General features: G+C 39.8%; 1 protein-coding gene across 3 annotated transcripts in view; it reads right to left on the reverse strand.

Moving 5' to 3' along the window:
• The window catches only part of plxnb1b (plexin b1b), a 118,975-nt gene that overhangs the window by 75,336 nt on the left and 19,126 nt on the right, over positions 1–24,513 (reverse strand). For 2 of the 3 annotated variants that reach the window (XM_034869127.1, XM_034869125.1), the window contains exon 2: positions 829–935. The gene's annotated coding sequence lies outside the window, so the exon portion shown is untranslated. Of the gene's footprint in view, positions 1–828; positions 936–16,627; positions 16,699–24,513 lie in introns of all 3 variants that reach the window. The other variant, XM_034869126.1, reaches the window with a different exon arrangement.

The raw sequence follows: 24,513 nt of genomic DNA on the forward strand, positions 1-24,513 counted from the left end.
GGGGGTGCTCCAGCCCGTTTCAAAAACAGGATGGTTTATTAACTCTGTTAGGTAACGTTGGAATATAAAACTTTATTTTCCTCAAACATGGCATGTCTTTTTTTTGATGATCCTGTTGATGAAGAAGCTGTATTACTTCAGAGTAAGTTAACCATACGTCGGGAGATAATATTGTAGGCCCTGACTACAGATGTATTTTCATTTCCAGATAACTACCTATTTAAGCTGTATTTTTTTTTTCTTCACAGTCCATCAGATATATACATTCTCACTTAGCTATCCTGTCCATTAATAGGTGGGAAAGCCCAAAAATAATCTTCAAAAAAAAAAAAGAAAGGGACATATGCTAGTACTCAGCAATACTTGAGGAACTGAAAAATACCATATTTGAAAGCATTCTTTTTGTATCAGTACTGAGGCCCACAGATCATACAGGCTAAAAAATGTATGCAGGGGTAGTGTGAAGTTTATGTCTGAGTGAGTATATATTTGTCCAATGGTAAAGAAATCCAGTCAAGTCTCACACCTCCACCCTCCCTAACAGTCTCATTTACCATATTGCTCTTGCACATGGGTAACAACACCCACACACTCACAAGCAGAAGCACACACGTCTGCTCTGAATTCCTCCAAAGGAACATCATTCACATCTACAGTAAATGAGGTCTGGGTGACCTGACCTTAAAAGGGAGGCAGCAGCCGGGACTTTACTTTCATCCAGCCATGAACACAACACCACATAGTTCGGAGGGGCAGCCAGGATTTTCACCGTTAGCACCCCAAATATTTCAGTATTTGGTACAAAGAGCTGAACAAAAGGAATCTGACCTGATTCACTGTGTTCCTCCGATGACAAGTTGAGGTTTGTCTCTGGCCTGGAGTCCCGGGGTTTGAGAAACGATGGCAGTAGAGGGTCACTCAATGGTGAGAGGTGGCTATTTACACAGAGGAAAGGAAGACAAACTATAAAGTACAAATACCACTTAAATGCAATAACACCACCCTTCAGGTCATTGGCATTTTTTTTTGTAGCATATAATCAGCATGTTTCACTTAAATGAGGGAAAGGATAAAACATGTGTACCAAGTAACAAATCTATTAATCCATGAAAGAACATTATATATAGAATATTACTACATATACAAATGATAAGCAGACATTAAATTGTTAATTAATGAACAGAAGTGAAAATACCTTAAAATGTTAACATTAAGATATAAAGATATAAAGATATAAACAGATCTGTCAGTTTTATACCTCTACTACTCTTTTCTGTTTTTTTTCGAGGGCCAGCGAATTGTCAAGTTTACAGGTGTACCACATTTATATCATGAGGGTGGGCCAACAGAAACATCTCTGTATAATGCAACACAGTTCCTCCAAAATCAAAACCACAGTTGAATCAAAACCTCTCTAAAACAATTTCAACTAAATCAGAATATATTAACCTTTACATAAAAGCTTGTTATTGTTGGACTGCTGGACTACAATGTTTTAGTTAGGTTTTCCTAATAAAGTGGCAACAGTGAATTCCCCACAGTATACATTGTAATAACTTCAGTGTGTGTGTGTGTATATATATATATATATATATATATATATATATATATAAATAAATGTATATGTTAGCACACCAGGCTAAGATAATGAACTTGGTTTCCTGCTTAAAATCAGTAAGTTAGTATTGTTGTTGTCCCAGTATCTCTTTCCAGGAAATACAAAGACAAAACTGGCATCAATCTTTATATAAGAGTGTTTCCCAAAATGTTGTGATGTACCTTCTGAAGTGCAAAGCTACCAGTTCAACATTCAGCACCACAACCCTGGGCCCCTTTGACACCAGTGTAGATTGAGCACTGCATCAACATTGTTGGTAATGGGATCAATGAGATTACACAACGTAAATTTCACAGCTGCCCAGGCCCTGATAAACACACACACGCACGCACGCACGCACGCACGCACGCGCGCGCACGCACGCACGCACGCACGCCCAGTCAATTCCCAGCGCAATTAGACCAAACCAAAATACCAACCAACCAAGGTGAAGACAAGAGGATGTGTAAAGAGGAGGTGGGAGGGTGGAGGATGATTAGGCGCTAGAGTAGACAGGTTGTGGGCTTGATTTATGAGTCATCCCAACTGTCGTGGTGAGATCAAAACGCACCAGTGGTCCTGTTCTGCATGCATTTCCTCCTCCCCCAGTGGCAGGGCAAAGGAGGCTGGGAAAGAAAACAGGAGAGTGTGTGTGTGTGTGTGTGTGTAAGGGGTTAGTTTGTTCTGTGTGACCACCTCTTACGCCTTCTGTTCCAATACAGGGGAATAAGAACTACATTAAAAACACAATAGACACCCTCCCAACCCCCCATGAGTCTCCTGCTGGTTGCAACTACCAGTCTGTGTGTGTGTGTGTGTGTGTGTGTGTGTGTGTGTGTGTGTGTGTGTGTGTGTGTGTGTGAAGCATAGAAGTTATTTACTGACCAAACTGAAGTAGTACATCACAAATTTCCACCTGAGAATAATTAATGTTTTGAGAGAAGCTGGGCCTCAAGATTTAAGCCAAGACTTGCACTTCGTGTGCTACTTTCTACCTGAAAAAGGGTTTTGTAGTCCTTACCTCTCACATGAAAATTTAAATTAAAAGTGGGTTGGCCTCTACAGTACCGTAGAATACATTAAACTAAAATATCTGCCATTTGTTATAGCGGGTAACAATAAGAAAGCTGAAATTATAAAACAGTGTTTTTGAAAATGAAACAACCTCAAAATACAATTATGAACCTCAAAATTAGCATATTATAGGAGCATTTTTTCATCATGTTTCAAGACTGCCATGGAGGATAAAGCAAGAAGACATTAAGGTTACTGAATAAAGTTGAGGCCATAATAAACAGAGATAATTTCCCTAAACCCAATTGGAACATACGATCAGCCTAAACCCTTTAATATCTTAATTTTACTGCTTAAAAACAGGTCCACACTTTAATGAAGAACCACTCTTATGTATTATCTTAAAACCTCTGTTCACATTGCTTGCTAAATTAAAATTAATCCACTTCATTTCCAGAAATACTTACCGTTTAAACTTAACATAAAGACAATTATAAAGCCTTTTGTAGCCTTTTTAAACTTTAACTAATTACTTAAATCTTTAATTTTTAAAGTATGGTGCAAACATAAAACACATTAAGTAACCAGCGCCTTAAGAAGGCATTTACATTTTTTTTTACCATTTCATCCGACTGTTTTCCTAATAAAAGCTCTCTATGTCTCTAATGTACTGCTCTGAGCCCGCGGGTGTGTTAAAGATAGCTGTGCACTACCTGTTGGTCAAACCCACTCGGGTGGGGAAGATTAGTTTCATGTGTCTCTTTCACCGAGTTTCTTACTCTTGTAGTCATATTGCCTTTGCTGTATCTGCTGATAAGTCCGGAGGAAATCTTATTCTGCTGTTTTTTTACATCACGTCTTCTTTGCCCTTGTAGCTCTAAGGATGTTCTGCCTTTGTAGTTTAAACAAGTCAAAATGAATGTCGGTTTTTTGGTCTGTTGTGATTTGGTGAGCCCTCTCCAGAACATGGGGTGATATCTTCAGAAGGTCTGCTATCCATTTCTCCATATAAGAGCAGGGGCCGGAACCTTCCTCTCTCTGTGTGTGGGGAGTGTGTGATAGAGCGATTGACGTTGACGAGCTTGGGCGCGAATGCAGACTCTAGAGTCATAGTGAGAAAAAGAACATTGATGTAGATAAACGGGTCAGTTTCACCCAAGGACAAACTGAGGAATTATGACCATGGTTTCCTGCTTAAAATCAGCATGTTAGCATTGTTGTTGTGAGCTTGTTAGCATTCACCTTATAGAACAGCTGTGCCTGACTACAGCTTCACATAGATGCTAGCATGTTTGCAGATTCAGTCTTTTTTCACTTAAGCTTTGACACACAATGAGCTTTCCTTAGTATGTGCCATTTCTGTGTCTCTCCAGCTTTTGAGGAGGAGGAGAGAGGGGGGTGGGAGCTTTCATTCTCTCAATGGCAGAGCAGGATACCCAGGGCTCGGTTTACACCTATCACCATTTCTAGCCACTGGGGGACCATAGGCAGGCTGGGGTAATGCATATTAATGTTAAAAAACATCATCAAGTGAAATACTGATGCCATGGACCTTTAAGATGTATTAAATGAGTCACTGTAAAAGATACATTCAGTAAACCTGCATGACACTAAATGTAATAAATATCTTGCTCGTGTGTGCTTCCTATATGTAGTAAGTCATTTACCTGAACTATTTATTAAGATAACAGTGACATATGTGTCAGTCCTGCAAGTCAAAACCTTTTGAAAAGCATATTTTAAACTGCTTCTGTAGTCAGAATCTGATAAAACAGCTGGGGAGTCATGTATAAAGGACTTCCATACCAGAAGACTTGGAAAGTACCTATGCACAGGAATATTCACATGTATAATACATGGTTTTTATCAATGGGAAATAAGCTGTGGATGAAAACCAGGGTACACAAGCTTTTCGTGCGATGCAACACTTATACGGTACATGACGCCCCTTGAGGAAACAAGAACAATTTCAGACAAAATCACAATTCCGCTCTCAAAATATTTTCAAAAAGATTGGCAAGCACCTTTATTTAGTTTTGTGCTCACTTAACAGTTTTGGCATAAACAAAATGTATAGAACACAGAGATGCACACACACACAGAGACGGACACATACACACACAAGTAGTAGTGTCACTGCACTGTAGTCTCTCACAGAGCTCATTGTTAACAGATCAATGAAGAGGAATAACGCACACATGCACGCATCATCATGCACCCCTCTACCCATGCAGGATCAGAGCCACTCCGGTCAGTGTACGCCCCTACTCTTGCAGGTTGCAACAGGATAATCATTTTTGTTTGTGTGTGTCTGGCTGGCCTACAAATACACAGGACAATACACTTCAGCAACCGAATACAACCACACCCTGACTCTGCCATAGACTGAACAAACACATCTCGGTTTACTCTTGTCTACAGTGGCAGGGGGGAGTATATGTATTTGTCTGTCATAAATTCATTTAATGTCATAACTGGCCCTGATTACTGCTCCAATTCTTACTCTTGCTAACTTTTATTTCTATACTGCATTTTATTAATAAAAGTCCTTCTACCAGTTGTTTTCTCAATTATGAAGAGGAGTTAGTCAATGTGTTTAAATGTGGCCATGTTTAATCAGTCTCTGATGGATCAACAAAACAGAACTGTGGAAAACCTGTGAAATCCACATACATGCATCTGCACGCATGCATCCAATGAAAAGATTTTAAATCTTGCGGTCCCAAATCTGGAAGACCCAATTAAAGGGAGTGACTGGCTTCTCACAGCAGCACTTCAGTGTGTTGATGTGGCTCAACAACCATGTTTGTCCTCTTTGTCTGAAACCCTCATGGGGCAGAACGTACTGTATTTGAATTGCTTGTTTAAGGCACCACAACAACTCCCCTGTACTTCATCTTCCTCCCTCTTGTCTGTGTTTGTGTGTGTGTGTGTGTGTGTGTGTGTGTGTGTGTGTGTGTGTGTGTGTGTGTGTGTGTGTGTGTGTGTGTGTGTGTGTGTGTGTATTTTCAGGATGCTGTAGTGGTTATATTGAAGGATTGACAGTCTATTTACACAGTCTCTCCCACACTGGTATCAGCACAGTGGCATGACAGCACCCTAGTCATTACTATGTCCTCCCAGCTGGTCAGCTCAGATAGAGCCAGACTCATAGCAGCCGCTCCATGTAAACAGCATATGATAAAAAGTGTATTTGGTTTCAAAGGCTGGTCGCCACTCCTCTGGAACTGTGGGCCTTGAAGGAGTCAGGTAACAGATGCACAAGCTGGTAAATTAGAGACCAGTAAAAATAAACACACACACACACACACACACACACACACACACACACAAAGTACTGCTTCAATTCCCAAATGTCTTCATTAATTCTTCACACCAGCAAGTCATTGGTTGTCTTTGGTTGGGCATGTTTTCCCAGCTCAAAAGCTACGATCAAAGGTTGTCTACAACTAAATAAAGAAGAGCTAATATGCATGTGCACACACATGGCCTGACAATGATGTCACACAGTTGACTCTGTACTTCATGTTTGTCACCCTTTAGGTACACCAATATAATTGTGTAGAGTTTGCATTACAAAATTCCATGTATGACACCATTGTAATTGTGGGCCAAATACTGGGATAGAGCGAGCCTGTGATTTCCACGCCGGCTCCTCCTAAGAGCCAGCGCTGCACATATAGGGTGTTTCCAGGGTAGACACGCTGAGCAAAGCCGTGAAGAGCCACAATCAGGCAACCAACTGACACAACTTGACTAATTTTCTAATACAATATGGCTGAGCAGTAAAAAGGTTTACCTGCCTTTTTCCCCCTTGATCACGTGTGCGGGATTCCTTGCCTGAAATATTCAGGGAGCCACATTTGCCTTCCCTGCTGTTAGGCTGTTTTGGAGACGCGTGTCAACGTGGCATGGATAGAGCAGAACAAACCGGGCCCAACACTGGTTTCTAAAAGAATGGTTCCCTCTCAGAATTCATTTTACCAGCAGACGGCTCTAACTTTTTAAAGGGTCCTATGTGATGGAAATTTCACTTCATGAGTTTTTTAACATCAATATGCCTCCAGCCTGCCTATGGTCCCCCAGTTGATAGAAATGGCGTTAGGTGTAAACCGAGCCCTGGAATCTGCCTTTGAGAAAACGAAAGTTTAGATGGACCAATCTGGACTCTTGCTCCTTATGAGGTAATAAGGGGGAAGGTTACATCCCCTTTAACCAAAATTTGTTTTGATTAAAATCAACAAATAATTGTGATAATTCCTTGTGATTTCAATATCGATCAAAAATAATTGTGATTACCGTTTTGGCCATAATCCGGCAGCCCTAGGTCACAGTGTAAATGTATGCGGTGAGGTAGGGTGTGTATTGTCCTTTCATCCTTTTTGTCTGTGCGCGTTTAACACTAAGAAAGGCCTACTCTCATTGGGGCAAGCATACCTTATTGATCAGCCTCATGTGTTTAACTGCACCCCTCTGGATATCATCTGGCCTCCATCCCCTAATCTCTCCATTGTCTCTTTCAATCCATTCTATCAATTCTTTCTCTTTATCTCACACACACACACACACACACACACACACACACACACACACACACACACACACACACACGCACACACTTCCCTCATCCCCTGTGCTGCCGCTCTTTGTCTTTCCAATTTACCTGTTTCTCTGCGTCTTTGCTCTTACTCAGTCTGTATTAATTTAGTCTGTCTTGGATGGATGGAGGGGGAAGGGCGAAGAGAGGCAGAGTACGTCTGGTTAAATGAAAGAGAGGTCAGGGTACGGGACAAGGTTGAAGATGGGAATTATTAGGAAGGAGAGAAAAATAAGTGACACTAGCCATGGTTAAAGACATGTCTGAGAAGACTTCATCACATATTGGAGAAATCTAATGAAACTATATTCATTTGAAAAAGAGACAGCACACCTTTAATGTTCTTAATAATATGAACAATTTAAAATCTTGTAACAGATGGGAAAGCAATTTCACACAGCTGCTAAGCCAAAACCTCAGCAACGAACAAGCAAATAATCAAAACCAAAAAACAAAGCCACAGTGGAGCAAATGCTATCCTCTCATTTTAATACATTTGAATAATTTATAAAAAAAAAAAAAGAAGAAAAAAAAAAAGTGTCTGCCACGGCCCAACTTAGAATACCTCATTAGGGCTGAATCTAAAATGTAGTTGTATTTCATGCACAAGTGTTTTTTATTGTTTTTGTAGTCTTCTTTTTCTCTCGGGGGTTTGGAAATGTTTGGATAGTGAATCACAAAGATTTAAGTAAAACTTATTCGTAATCGGAGGTGTTGAAGATCTCAACAAAGACTAAAGCTCTTGCACTTCTAACATCCCAGTTTCAGCATTTTCCTTTCAAAGTCAGACACCGTATGAAAGGGAACCCTGTGGATGACCTACTTCTTTCACCTTTTATCACAGCCTCCCCCAATTTTGACAACACAGAACTATAACATCCAAAGCTGTGGACTGCCCAGTAAGCACTCAACCCTGATTGGGTCTAATATTCTTATGGTCTGAAACCCTCGTCAAGGAGGGGGCTGGAACTAGACTGGGCAATTTATCAATGTTATATCTATATCGTGATATTACACTAGATATTGTCTTAGATTTACATCGTACTTAAATCGTAAAATTGTAATACGGTAAGTGTTGTCTTTTCCTGGTTTTGACGGCTGAATTACAGTAAAGTTATGTCCTTTTCTGTTCTTACCAGACTGTTGTAATTGTTCTATTATTTTGCCTTTACCCACTTAGTCTTTACATTCACATTACTGATGATCATTTATCAAAAATCTCATTGTGTCTATATTTGGTAAAAGCACCAATAGTCAACACTAAAATATCGTTGAGGTATTGATATCGTATTTGGTGAAAAATATTGTGATATTTGATTTTCTCCATAACACCCATGTGTAACTAAATTGAAAAAGGCTTCAGGCTGCTAAAAAGCCAGAGTGAGTGAATAAATTTTGTGAAAATTGGTCAGACAGGAATTGAGATTCTGCACCCTGCCCTGCTTGTCCGGGAAGCCCAAGATGAATGTAGGTGACTTTACTTTAAAAAATAATAATATAAAAAAAGGATGTAATCAGCAAAATGGGTTGATGGCCCCGGCTCTTCATTCCTCTGTCTCGTTCGTGGAAGTCATGTGATAATGCAGACAAAAAAAAGAAGAATAGAGAACGACTGAATGACTTGATATGATTATACTGTTCTGCTTACTGCGAGCACTCCATCTGCCTCGCTCCAGGAAAGTCACCTTGTCTTTCTGAGGGTGTGGAGATAAGCGGGGTTTGATTGGGCTTGGTATTACATCACTTGTTTGCATTTCATGTACCATCAGACAGACAAAGGACACACAAAAGAAAAATACTCGACTGTTAAGTTTACCCGAATGGGAAAGAAAAGAAATGCGAAGAGGGCGTCAGATAGGTCGAACACAAAGAGGCTAACCTCGCTTCCCTAAACAAGGTAAAAGAGAAAGCCTATCGCCGATACACAAGCTAACTCCCAGTAACGTTACAGGTATTAATGCATGGATACGTAGAACACTACAGGCGTGCTTTCCCAGGCGACCCTATAGCTGGTTAGTAAATACGCAGGAACACCAAAAGCGGGAAGGAACGTGGGTTAATATGTGGATTAATACTTGGATGTCTACACAACTGTTCAAAACACCTGTTGACATAAGTCTTCTTTAGTCTGTTTGCTACTTATGTTTTTCTCCTGGAACACGTCAAACACATTCTGCACTTAATGCGGCATCTTGTACTGACTGTTTACGCATCTGTGTTCATCGTCATATGTACATTGTTTGTACTGGTGTTATTGTTGAATACATATTTCTAAAATTGTGTGGTGTTTTTGTTGAGTTATACAATACTTTTTCTGACCTTTTTGAATCCTGACAAATAACCTATATTACAAAAAAAGACTAAAACTAATAAAAACTAAAACTACGAATTTTCTAAAAATGAAAAATAAACATCAAATCCGCGGCAAAACCTAATTAAATAAAACTGAATTTGAAAACAAAAGGTCAAAACAAATTAAAAAAACTAATGGAAAACGCAAAACTATACCAACCTTGGTTTGGTACTGCCAATATGTCGTTTTTTCTTGGTCAAAAGGATCGTGGCAGAGAATCGTGATATCAATTCTAAGCAACACATTCATATTTTTCCCAGAATTGTGCAGACCTAGCGTCAGACATGGACTCAGAGTTTCTTTACAAGATACCTGCACTAGTAATGTGTGGCTGACAAGCTGGAGTCTGACTCTGTCATCAGGAACATTGAGTCCCAGGGAACAAATGGCTTGCGAGTGATTTACAGTCCACCTGGGAAGGGATTTATGATTAGCAGCCACTTTCTGAGATGAGCACATCCTTCTGGCAAAACCACAACAGCACACTAATTGATGCACTACTTATAGACTTAAACTTACTAAAGTACCTATTACAAACATCATCACACCCCAGATGGTCACATCTGGAGGGAAATACTGCAATTTGCTGTTTTTGCTTTTACCTCCTCAAGGGGCTAACCAGATTGTCCATTTATTAATCCCCCATAATTTTCATGTACTATGATCTCTTCCATCACACGGACCATAGACAGCAACATATTGTCTGTTTGGAACAACATTGGAACAACTCAAACAAAGCAAAGGGTCAACTTTTTTTATGATCTGAATGAAATGGTATTGTTTTTTTTCCAGTGGCACTTTTAGCAGAGCCGAGCCAAACCATGCCGCACTGATTTACGTTTCCTTTATAACTTTTAGCGCACGGACCCGAGCCCAAGTTAGGCCGTCTCTGGAATACGGCTTAAGTGCCTCCGACTCGGCCAACCCCCTTTTCTCCCCCTCAAATGTTCTCAACTCATGTTCACCCAACTCTTGCTTGCGCTGGAGACCAGAGAGAAAGGAGTTTTTAAAAGTCTCTCTGTGTTCAGTTTACAGTATTTCTTTAGCATCTAACTGAATTTCTGTGGTTTGAGATTCTGTTTGTACCTTCAGATATCTGCTTTATTTAACAGTTTTATGTTCACTTTCAGCTGTAGCCTTTAGGAGTGGTGATGAGTCACTGCTAATGAAGACCAACATTTCCGGATTTTGTCACTTCATGAAAAAAACTTTTACATAACTAAATTACATTTTTGTTTTGATTTTAAGATGTTTTGGGGGGCATTTTAGGCGTTTATTGGATAGGACAGTTTAGGAATGAAAGGGGAAGAGAGGGGGAATGACATGCAACAAATGGCTGCAGTCTGAACCCACAGCCGCTGCACAGAAGACTGAGCCTCTGTACATGGGGCGCACGCTCTACCAGGTGAGCTAACCCGGCGCCCCCGATTTTTTACTGTCAAGAATGTATAGGAAATGAAACGTGTTATCCACTGAGAGCTGGGGATAAGAGTAGGCGGGCAGGGGTCAGATCTATGCAGAGCACCAGAACAAAAACACAGAGAAATCACCAACGGTATTATAACATCCAGAACACAAGATTCACTCTCAGTGGTTTATGAGATTAGAAATTCTCTAAAATTCTAATGTTTTAAAATACACACAGAGCTACCTATAGAGCCTTTAGCCTGGAAATGTCACACCACTGTTTTAATGAAAATTCAAATTCCTGTTGGGCTGACACACCAAGTCAAACTGAGTCATCCGAAGCCAGCATAAGTGTATGGAAAAACAGTCTAAATGGGAAGTGGTCTGGTTCGCAGCACCACTTTTCTATGTGGCTACCGAGCAGTTTGCAATAGTCACACCACACCCTGCAATGTCCACTGCTGAAAATGTAGACATTTCCACTAGGAGCCTGACAAGCAGCATTCATTAATAAGGAGGATGGATGATGAAAATATTCTAATCACTTCCACCATGCTTCATGATTTTAGCAAAACCAAAGAAAGCCTCTTCCAACACCCTTTTTCACAACAGGAAAAAGGAGGAGGCACACTGGAATGAGACAGAGGCTATGATCATCGGTCTCACCTTGCTTTGAATAACACTGACACTGACAGTTAACTGACATATGCTGGCAGCAGCGTTTAACATCACTGTAAGAGGACTTTTCCACTTCGTTGTGTTTCATTTGGAGCAGCAGACGCACCTCATTGAGCAGCCAACCTGTCTCGAGGTGATCCGATTTTTAGAGCCATTGCTTTAACGTTTGTGTGAAAGTGACTCAAGAAACAAAACACCAAGTACTATACCAAACAGAGTGAACACAATTGACAAACCTAACCTCCAGGCCAAACATACCAAGCAGTATTTCAGAGGCTGTGACTCAGCAGTTAGGCAGGGTCCCCTAACGAAGCCTGTGACTTAAATTAATCTGTGGACACAGTATGGGCTCATTTAAGCAGGTTTATTTGGTATCATCCCAGATTCTTTATGAAACCCCCTAATGTTAACTAAGATGTCTGATACGTTTTAAAAACACACTAATCTGAAGCCCCTTATCCATCCCTCTCTGCTGAGGTTCTGAGAGATACTAATGGTACAGCCTAGAGGCCATTACCAAACTGAGAAACCACAGTCCTGTGGTCACCACATGAGTCTCTGGCCCCAAAGTGTAGTTATGTTTTGAGGAGGCAGCTTTGTGCTGGACTTGAATATTTGACTATTTGCTGGTTGGGTAGGTATTTGATTTTCAATTTTGAGATTGGACAGTCCCCTTATCTGGCATCTCTCCCCTTTGTGCATGTATAAAATCCTGTTTGTGCATGTATGTTGTTGCATTACACACAGGCAGAGTGTAAAAGTGAGATTTCCCCCCCGGGATCATCAAAAGGCTTTTCTTCTTCCATCACTTCAAACACTATGAAGGTAAAAAATAGGGATTTTTGAAAAAACAAAATTGATTCAAGTATGTATCATGATTTCTTTCCAGTGATTTTTATGGGTGATTCTTCAATACATGTGTGTTCTGTATGTTTTGTTTTAAAAAAAACAAAATTTAAAAAAAAAATACCCGGTAGGTACTGAATGTTTGCTCAGACTGTTTCAGATATTTACAGATTTCAATCCTACTTTCTCTTGTACTGCTCTTGTATTGTTCTAGGTGTTAAAGGGTAATTCTTTTCACCCTATACCATATTTTCCCATGTATTAAAGTGAAAAAAAACTTTGGAATTGATCCAGTACTGAGCTGTAACCGTCACTTTATTCTGAGTCTGATGGGTTTTGCAATAGCAATTTTGGGGATATTAAAAACAAAGGAGCTTACTCTTTAGAAAAAAAAGGTATATCTCTGTAGAGATCCTTCCATAATGTTGTCAGACACGTGACCCAATAACCTGAGCCTGTCAGTGGTAAAACAAACACTTTGGCGGGCATAAATTGAAGGTGCGCAATTTCCCAATTACTTTCATTGTAGCTTGCTTTGCCACTGCAGCAATCTTGCTTAATACTGGACCAACTTCAGAGATTGTTTTCCCATCAGTCACACACACAAAAACATGGTTAAAGGACTGAAAGTTTCCCTTTAAGACAACACTCAAAACTGATGGACATTGTGATCCATTAAAGTGCATTTTACTTACAGTAGAACTTCTAAATAGGAACTAGTCCTGTGCCTCAGTCTGACAGAAACAGCACAGTTTCAACAGTTTCAATAGTGAACCATGGTCTGCTACCAGACTGCCAATAAAACCAAGATGAATCATGCCTGGATGAAGCCAAACAGGAGATCCATTTGCAAGTCCCACCCTGGTTTGTGTATTATTTTCCAAAATCAGAGTTGGTTTCAGTCTTATATTCACCCTTTTCCTTAACACTTTAATCTACCTTTAACTTTGTGTGCAGAAGCAGCAAAATTGTTCAAATAATGTGTTCTATCAAACCAACACACAAGTAAACTGAACTCCCGTTTTTTTGGACACCGTGAACACACACACACACACACACACACACACACACACACACACACACACACACACACACACACACACACACACACACACACACACACACACACACACACACACACACACACACACACACACACACACACACACACACACACACACACACACACACACACACACACACACACACACACACACACACACACACACACACACACAGTTTCCTGTCTACCCTGATCATTTCCCTGTAATTTAATGCTTGGCAGCTCATCTCCGGTTGGCCTTAGCCATGTGTGTTCACGTTTGTGTGTCTCTGTGTGTCACGATTTTATTAACCAGTAATTCACTAATGATGAGAGCAACAGGCACGACTTTACTTCACCCTATATACAAGCTACCCTAACTCAAAATCACAAGTATGAAAATGAGGGTGAGGGTTTGTATATTTCACTGTTTTCCATTTATACTGTGTATGTTTGTATGAGAAGTGACGCAGACAAGAGAAGGGTGCATGTGTGTCTTTACACAAACTGAACAAACACAGCAATGGATTGTAGTGGCACCTGGATCGTGGGGTCTTTGTAATTCATAGTGTGGTCTAGAACTACTCTATCTGTAAATTGTCCTGAGATAACTTCTGTTATGATATGACACTATAAACAAAAATGTAATTAAATTGAAAATAAACTGAATTGCTACAGTAAAACCTGATTCACAGTTAACAGATAAGGGAATGTTTGGCCCAGGGTCTTGTAGAAAGAACCATTGTTTGTACTTAAATCACAGGCACAGTTGACTTATTGAGGCATTGATGTGATTTAATAATAACCTCTGTTTAGTAACTATGTAGGTCTATGTCCAGAAGTTTTGCCAACAAGAAAAGAGTGCCAGTGAAAATGGAGCTAGCTCAGGTTTCTGCAGGTTTCACCCAGTCAGGCGTAAGATATTTAGAGACATTTTAAAAACAATTATGAATTAAATTTAAGATCTATATCACAACATCGGAAAAAACAAAAAACAAATTAAGCTCGGGGGGAGCATTTCAATCAGCATCATAGGTAGTGTTACATTGACGTAAGAAAATTAAAGCTAGAACACAATAAAGAGTATTTATGACTTTTTAAAGTGGACATATTGTGCTTTTCCGCATTTTTCTGTCATATCTACAGTGTCAGATTTTCATGTTAAACATGGCCAAAAATCAAATAATGACATAAACGTATTTTAGAGAACTCCCCGCGAGCTAAAACGTTTAGATTTTTCTAATGTTCTAAACACTCTAGTTCCATCAGTTTTTCTACTCTTGCCTAATATATGAAATGTTAAATTCATTAACAATTATACAACACAAGACCTCATCGAGACAACACCGAGACACGCGCGCGCACACACACACACACACACACACACACACACACACACACACACACACACACACACACACACACACACACACACACACACACACACACACACACACACACACACACACACACACACACACACACACACACACACACACACACACACACACACACACACACACACACACACACACACACACACACACACACACACGGTTGATTAATGCTGATTAGTTGTCATAACAGGTCGGGTGGGCAGCGCACTGCCATGTCTTACTCCATGGTCATTGTGATATTTTGTGATTACATTCTGAATCTGCAACATTTTCTGTCAAGTAAATCAGTAAGGTAATAGTGGAATACAGTGGAGGTGCTTATGAAGTGGTTTGGGGTCCTTCTGTAAGTAGTTTTGAGGAACAATTTGGTTATGTTGTATTCTACAAGCTGTAATACCACAGGCCGAGCCACCGGCCTGTTCCAGACAGGCCCATTTTCAACGGGCACTGCACTAGTAACTATATAACGTAGAGGAGCACTATTGGAGCTGAGTTCAACAACTGAACCAAAATTATTCAATTCGTTTTTATTTTCAGTGTCAAAACATAAAAGTTATTTCAAGACACTTTAGATGGAAAAGGTCTAGACCAAATTAATGGATTTTACAGAGACCCAACAATTCCGAACTTATTTGGTTCAGCAGTTTGTGGGCACCTTGCCACCACTGTCAATATGATTATTCCCCCACTGTTATCATCAAGTCTGCTTATAATGGCTACAAACCTCAGCATGCAAGGATTTGGCGTCAGTCGTAATGACACTTCAGAAGGGTGTATGCCCAGAAAGGGCCCAAACCTTTGCCCTCCAGCTATAGGACAGGAAGGTATCAAAGCACTCAGCCAATCTGCCACCTTGCAATGACCCAAGCTGAATGATGGGGTTTGGGTTATACACAGACACTACTGACAGGAAGATGAGTTGATGACGTTCTGCTCATTTGAAACAGCCGGCTGGATGCATGGCTCACAAAGAGAGGTTATGAGAAGACATAAACAGTACACCCACCACCACTACCATCCGCCTGATTCAACCACAGAAGCTTCCTGGCTTCCCCCTCTCTGGCTTATCCTCCATCCAGTTTCTACGCGCTACCCCAGCCTGGGAATAAATAGTCCTGGCTCCAATTTCACAATGTAATCAAAACACTGGGCTTTGTGGGAGCGCACAGAGGATAGGAGCCAGGCAAAGCGGTGGGAGAGGGAGGAGGAGGGATCAGGCCTTAGTTTATGTAACCAAGGTCAGTTGGAGGAAAACACAATAAGCCTTGGCTAAGGCAGAAACAGTAAGAGCACAAGGGAGGAGGGCTGACTGAGGGAAGGGAAATATGAAAACAAACAGATAACAGTCCAGTAGGGAGGCCTCCGTTTGCGTGGCCTGAGCTTCTGGTTTAGCATGGGGAGGAGATAATTGGGAGCAGGCGCTTACACTTTAAATAGCTGCTGTGTGTGGTGTGTTGCGGTTTTGGGGCTCCCATGAGCCATTGTTTAATTTAGATGAATTGAAGGAAACGTGAGCTATCGCCCCCCAGACACATCTGGTTATTTCGGTGAACATCACCAATGGCCAAAAAAGAAATATCATGATTGCAATAATAATATGAGAATAAAAATTAGTTAAGGCTACCATTTCTTTGACTTGTCACAGTATACTTGTTGCACAAGCATTAGCAACAAGGGAGAAATTTAAAGTCCCTACCTGTAAAAATGCAGCACTCTTTTCCTGCCATTTCTAATCTTTCCATGGCTCCCATGAGGATTTGTCCAAACCTGGAGGAAGACAAGCAGTTAGTTCCAAAGGGAGCATTTTTACAGCGTTCTTCCCTAAATGTCTAAAGCATGAAATGAAGTACATAAGGAACCATAATGTGATCGGATGATGGAGCATCCTCACCAAGAGACTGAAGGCAGAGGACATTCAGAAAACCGTATCTCACTAAAAACAGCATGGATGTGTTTTTTAAACAAGTTTGTTTAAACCAGAGACACAAAATAACAACTCAAAGCTCAGAAAAATTGATGTTTAATTACATGGGCACTTTAACTGAAGGCATTTAGCAGTTTCATTTATAAGTCCAAAGAACGTTGTTGAAAATACGCTGCCAAATTCCAATGGGTAACCTAATGCTTGGAATTGAGGGGATCAAAAGTCAGCTGTACTTTAGTTAAAAAATATCCCTCTTGAGAATTGACTTAAAATCCAAATTCAAGTTGGGGAAATAGTACTTTGTTTTTATTTAGTTACTGAAATCTAATACATTCACAAACAAGCTAAATATCAATTACTTTGATGAACTACTGTGGTAGTTATCAAATGTGCAGTGAAACAATAATCATAAACAATTGAAGCAGTTTCTCTGTCCACTTGAGTAACAAGCTAACAGCTTAGCCTGGATCCAGACATCTGAATCACAGAATCACAGTTTAAACAAAAACAAAATATCAATTTAGTCTGATTACAGGTAACTAACACATGATTTCAGATGTGTTGTTATGTTAACTTTTTTTAAATTCAAAATGCTTTCTCATAACCTCTCAGATAGTTTGGTTTTTAATATGTATGGCTGCAAGTTATTTCCATTTCCTGTTTTATATGACACCAGCAATTGTCTAGTTTACCAATAGGGCAGCAGAAAATACAGTTTTCAATAGTGTGCATGAACTGTTATTACACAGGGAATTTTGAATTCAGATCAAGATCATTTCAGGTTTAATATCTGTTGGGGTTTGGCCTGTGTTGGCCCACCAACCTGCATCTTGGTCCTCCTTCCCTTGCAATATCCAAGTTTTTCCATTTTCAAGAATAGCGCAAATTATAAATTAAAGGTGACCGTCGTAGTTGGGACACCCTCAAGGTTGTAGAAAAAACAAAAAGCTGTTTTAAACTGTATGGCCAATAGCCAGCTGATCCCACTGCTACTACCTCTGCCCTCTTTCCACAGGTGAGAAGCTTGGTCAGATGCAAGCAACACTACTTAACTCTAATATTGTTTTCAGTTCTCTTTGACCCAGACTGTAAAGGGTGAGGCCTGAAACTGAGTGCAGAAAGCTGTTTGATAGAATTGAGAGCAAGATGAGAATGAAAGGACTGATATGACAGGAACAGGAAGGATTGCAGTCTTCGCTCTGATTGTTTTTGTTCCCCCTCTGTAAGTTTCCTATTCACAGATTAAAGTTGAATTGTATTACACAATGGTTCATTAGGTTTAGCAAACAGAAGACAGATAGCACCTTTACTTTGAGAACATTAGTGGTTGTGCTCAGTTTTCTAAGAGTAGAAGCAGTGAAGCTGTTTTCAGCTAATAGCTCTTTTGACACCACGCCAAATGAAGAAACCTTATGTAAGAGCACTCATGCAACACAGCCAGGCGTGTTAGGGTCGACTTGAATCCGGATGCATTTAAACCTTAATGGTCCCCTTTGTGGCCATGAAAAGGAACTGTGCCAAGCTTCCCATTGTTAGATGTACAGTGACTCAACTGGTGACATGGTGTGTTCACTCACCCTAGCCAAAACCAGTGAGTCATCGGCAAAAAAAAAAAAAGGAGGGCAAACTTCCATCTCCTCCATCCCAGAAACTACACACAGAGGGACATCACACCCAAGAGTCTGTCAAACACGTCCATGCCCCCAAATACATAGGGAACTTTTGACAGTGCTGAGAGGGACTAGACTCAACTTAAATCAGGTCACATTAACATGGGAAGGAAAAATATCACTGCCACAGCACAGTGTAGGCAATGAGGCACATTCTCACAACAGGAGACACATCCTTTAAAGCAACTAAAACCGTTACAAAAAAAAGGATTCTCTTGAGTAAACAGACTTCAAAAAGAGGCAATTTCCAGGCATTTTAAAATCTTTAAAATTGGCACAACGGCCCTTTGACTTGGCAATAATGTCCCAATTTGGTACACATGATAGCCCCATAATGTTCTTTCTTGTTTTACTTCATATTCCAAACACATCAAAAAACCTGACTCTTCAGAGGAGGAAATGACACAGCGTCACCAAAACCAACAGTGCCACCATTCCTGAGGTTGTTAAGCTGTCGGCCTTAAAACCATCATTGACAGTGTGCCTTTGGTTGCGGCCGCTCTGTAATTAAATAGCAAACATTTTGACTCTCTGTTCCTTGGAAAACATATACAGTCTAAACACAACTCATGCCTTGCCTTTCCTGGCTTGCTGGCACAGTGTTGATGCCACCCTGCTTTAATCCTCAACATCTGATCTCATCCTTTAACTGCAAAATGAACAAAGGTACCAACAAATCCCGCTTGAAGAAAGGCAGAAAAAGCAGCCTTGGTTATAATTTATGCTAGATGTATTGTCCTGGATTAAATCCACGGCGTAGGGACCTCTGGATACGGACCCTACGCCGTAACCTGACGTGCACCTCTCAAACAACAGTGTTTTTTATGCCCTGGTGTCTGACTGACAGGCCGAGGTTGTAACTGGCAACTTCATTTCTACACCACCTTTCAGCAAAGAGGCAATTTCATTGCATTCCTTCGCACTTAAGATAGTTCTCCATTAGTTCAATGTTGATAACAGGACAGTCAACAAGTTTCTTGTTAAAGGTTTGTGTCATTATGCACTAAAAAGTCCTTGTTGTTTACATTCCTTTGCATTTTAGACTGATCTGAATATTAGATTTGTTTATGTATTATTTATATTATGTTCATGTTGTGGTAAAAAGGTTTCTTTTTTTGGGTAATTTATTTCAGATTCATACCAATCCTGAGTATATGATGGGCTCACCCTATCCAAAAGCACAACCAGTGTTATTTATGTTACTCTGAGTGATTATAGTAGTCTTACCATAATTTTCAAACTGTTTTGATTCACAATTAAGATGGAAAATAAAAGTTGTGTGTTTAAAGTATTACTGTTGAAGACATTTATTTTAAAATATATAGTATTGAAAAAAGTCTCTTTAAGGAACCGGCATCGAAACTAAAGTACCGAAATTGGCACCAGATCTAAAGATTTTAAACAATACCCAGCCCCATCAAGAAGGGGGTAACTTTTCCTGCTACAGCTTTCCCACTGTGATCAGAAAGCCCAGGAAGACACTTTGTTTCTCCATCTTTCTCCAGAGTCAGTAAGCTACTAATCCACGTAACTCTCACTTGCTCTACAACACACACCCCATGCGTACACACATTAGCGCTGCTTCTCTCTTTAAGAGATACACTAGAACAATGCCACGTACATAGTCTACGGCGTAAGCTTTAATGAGACAGAATGAATGCTTTACAGCGACAGCTTGGCCATTAAGTCTAATTGTGTTCTCACACTAAACATGACAAGCAGCACACTCTCTCTATGGCCAATTCATTCATTTGCAGTACCATGTTTTCTAATGGAAAGCAAAAAAAGATAAGCGCATCATGGTAATCTGACAACACATGGTATGTGTGCCAATTCCCCCAACTCGTATAAGCCGTGATAGATTTTTTTAGTCAGTGGGGGAAGCACACGCGAGGGCTATTAGAGACGCCTCATCTGCAAATTTTAATTACTTTGTGTCAAACATTCCTGAAAGAAAAAAGGATCAAATGTGTTAATCGTCTCTTATCAAACATACTTTCCCCTCATCGTGTGTGTATAGATGAATTTATATCATGGTAATTTTGCAAACTTGGAACACTGTTTTCTCATTATGCCTTAAGTGCACCCACAGACCAATAGAATAAGCTAAATTTATCATTTAAATGTATTTCCACCTAAACGGATATTTGTAGCTTATCAAAACTTTGGTCTTGTTTTTTAGTTTTGCCATGTCAGTTATAATAACCTTTTACTTACAAAACTACTGAAAACAGTGATTCACTAAAATGAAGCCCAACAAGGCAAGACAGTTTAATTAGATTATCTGACTCACTTCATTAGAAGGTGTTATCTCTTCTAAATAAGTTTGGTTTGTGTGATTGGCATGTTGAGTAAAACAAACATTACTTTTACCAATGGAAATGATGGCCAGTTACAGACCAAGACCAAGAGTCTTCAGGCAGGCTGAAATTGCTAATTAAACTTAAGATCAACTGAGGCTAATGGTAATGTTATTAGTTTTGCAGCTATTTGGTTGTGATCCAAACACTGGACTGATGATGGCGCTATATGTAAGGCATGACCAAAAAGATTTCATTTAATCCTGAAGGGGAACATGAATGTGTGCACAACAATCCATCCGATAGTTGTGGAAATATATATATATATATATTATATATATATATATATATATATATATATATATTTCAAAAGCGGTAGACCGTCTGACACTGCCATTGGACCCAACTCTAGAAAAAAAAAAAAACAGCTGGAGTTTCCGGCTCAGACAATATTTATCTGAATTAAGAAATGTAAGGTTTTTAATTAGGTTGAGTTTAAACTTTAAGATTAAGTTTAAGGGGTTTTGTAACCTAGTAACACTCCTAGGTCTTTCAGACCCGACAATGTGACACAGTTCATTCCTGCACTAAAGGGGTTAAAAGAGATTACCTGAGCTGGCTCTACCACTATAAACAATATTTTACTTTTAATATCTGAACGGGCTTTACTAGTAAAAATGGGAATACAATAGTATTAAGGTTTAAAAATGTTGAGCAACTTACTGACTCATTTAAAAAGAGACAGGAATGTTAAAACAAAAACGTGTGGAAAGCTGAAATTAAAACTATAATGACTACTTGAGTGTCTCAACTTGTGCGATTTTATTTTTAAGCAAAACTACAGTTCTACTCTGACAGGCCCTGTCACACATCTACAGAGACACAAAGTCAAAGACTACAACAATGCTATCAGTCAATCTGATTTGGACGTGGCAGACAGCAGATGTGTGTGGTCATTCATTTGTCAAAGATGATGTGATGCTTAAATCAGCAGGACAAATACAAAACTTCATCTACAGCCCCAAAAGTGGTGTTTAAAATTAAAAAAACTCATCAAATTCAAAACAAAGTAGAGCAAGGATTAAGTGTGAATTTGTTCTTTTGCTCTCAGATGACGCTCGATAATGAATCGGATATGAAGCAGCAGCAGAGGCCCGGGGGCAATCAATGAGGATATTCCCCACTGCAACTGTGTCAAACCCATGAAGCCAACAGTATTTACTACAGTTGTTTAACACGCCAGAGCCCTTACACAAAATCAGGACTAACCAATCAGTCACAGAGTGGTAATGCTTTTAGAATATAAAACACAGTTCATTAACATAAAGCAAATTCTTCCCAAGCACATTTCTTCCAATTTTTTTACATAAAGAAAACATTTTCAAAGTAGAATTATAAAACTGCTCCTATTCTGCAAATACGTCAATGATACGATGATTTACACCTTAATCCAGCTGATTCGGGAACACAGAGCCGGGCCGGCGCCTAATTCAATACAGGGCATGGTTGTTTAATTTTCATTTCTTTCAAATTATGGAAGGAAAATTACGTAACATCCATGCAGTGTTTCCAGTCCATTCAATCAGCGGTGACAGCCAAGACTACAAGACTGCCACCAAGACTCCCATGGGATTTTAACATTCAAGTTTGATAAAATGCCCCTTAAACAAGCACAGCCATTTCTATTTTGACCACTTTTTGAATGTGAGAAGTGCGGCTCAACATTGTTCAAAGTAGTAAATATACAAGATTGTTAAGGCTGGTGATCTACTCGTCTTCTTTCTTTGCCATAGAGCTCCGTTATTGCCAAAAACAAAATCAAAGTGTTGTCCATATAGCCAGTGCCTCACCAGTATTAAGTACCAATGAACATTTTTGTTCACATGAGCAATCTTACCTCTAATAGTTATTAATAGTATCATTAATAGGCCAATATTTAAACCAAACTAGGCTATATGTATCATTATTTATTGGGAAATACTAAATGCTAATTCTTTCTAAAATTAAGACATTGAGCACCACCATAGGCCTAGCACGAATGGATTGATCCTTTGTTTCATAACCACATTTTCCCGACATGTGCCAATTCGACTGTAAGATAGACAGTCCCATCAGGCTCCTTAGATTGAATCATTGAATAGTCTACTATTTGGGTTCACCCCAACAAGATGTATATATGAATTAAAAAAAAATCCAAGACGTGCAATGATCATAGCTGAATTATTCCAAGTTCTTGGGAAAAATTGTATGTACTTGAACACTCAGTGTTGTGAGTCCTGGGAATGGAAAACAAAGTTTTGTTCAAACAAAAATTGAAATTATTAAGTGTATGTTGACACTTTTTGACACTGTCGCTTGTCAAGAAGATGGCACACATTCAGGGTTCTAAAATACCATCCAAGCAGCAATTACCTACACAATTGTTGATTTCAATATAATATTTAGATTAAAAATGAAAGTGAAAGTGATAAGGATAAATGGCGTTTCAGAATTGTCCATGTCATGCAAAATATAGGAGCAGAGACTCGTGGTGAGATTATGGTCCACTTTGTGAAAGTATGCTCATTTCTTTGGCTGTCAATCCTTATATTTTCCAGTTCAGTAAAATTCATGTGGAACTGCTTGCTTCATGAGGTGCTAATGCTGTCACTCCAGCTATGAAAATGGGTTAACTTATAGTAATGCATCTCAATGAAACTAACCCGAGGAAGACTTAAAGATTTCTTGAAGCTCAGGCTTTCTGCATCAAATCCCATTCAAAGATTTTAAAAGCAGACATTAACAAGTCAAATCTAGCAGAGATTAGAGTCCTGCAGTAACACTAATGAGTATGAGATCTAAATGAGGCCAATGCCTTTTGATTGACTTTTACTAAACAGGACATCAGATCCTGGGGTCGTTATAGTAATCAGTTTTGTGTCTATGATCAACAGACAATTGATAGTGGCCTGGGGAGGACAGGGTCGCTATGATCTGACACCATTAGTATGGTAAAGTCCAAGAGGCCAGCTGGGGGGTTTAAAATATTATATTTTTTAGATTTAAAATTTTGATTTTTGGTGGGTTTGGGATCGCAGATGATGTGGTCCTGATGGCATCATCGGCCTGTGACCCTCAACACTCACTGAATTACTTCGCAGCCGAGTGTGAAGCGGCTGGGATGAGGATCAGCACCACTAAATATGAGGCCATGTTTCTCAGCAGGAAACCAATGGAGTGCCTTCTTCAGAGAGGGAATGAGTCCTTACCCCAAGTAAAGGAGTTTAAATGCCTTGGGGTCTTGATCGCGTGTGAGGGGACAATGTAGCGGAAGATCCAATCCATTTATCGCACCGTTGCGACGAAAAGAGAGCTGAGCCAGACGGCAAAGCTCTCGATTTACCGGTTAGTTTTTGTTCCTACTCTCACGTATCGTCATGAAGGTTGGGTCATGACCAAAACAACAAGATCCAAGGTACAAGCAGCCAAAATGGATCTCCTCAGGAGGGTGGCTGGTGTTCCCTTAGAGATCGGGTCAGAATCTCAGTCATCAATGAGGAGCTCGGAGTTGAGCCACTGTTCCTTTGCATCAAAAGGAGCCGGTCAAGGTGGTTTGGGCATCTAGTAAGGATGCCCCCTGGACACCTTCCTAGGGAGATGTACTAGGCACGTCCAGCTAGGAGGAGGCCTCAGGGAAGACCCAGGACTA

Source organism: Etheostoma cragini, chromosome 4 (genome assembly GCF_013103735.1).
Source record: "Etheostoma cragini isolate CJK2018 chromosome 4, CSU_Ecrag_1.0, whole genome shotgun sequence".
NCBI classification, from domain to species: Eukaryota; Metazoa; Chordata; class Actinopteri; order Perciformes; family Percidae; genus Etheostoma; species Etheostoma cragini.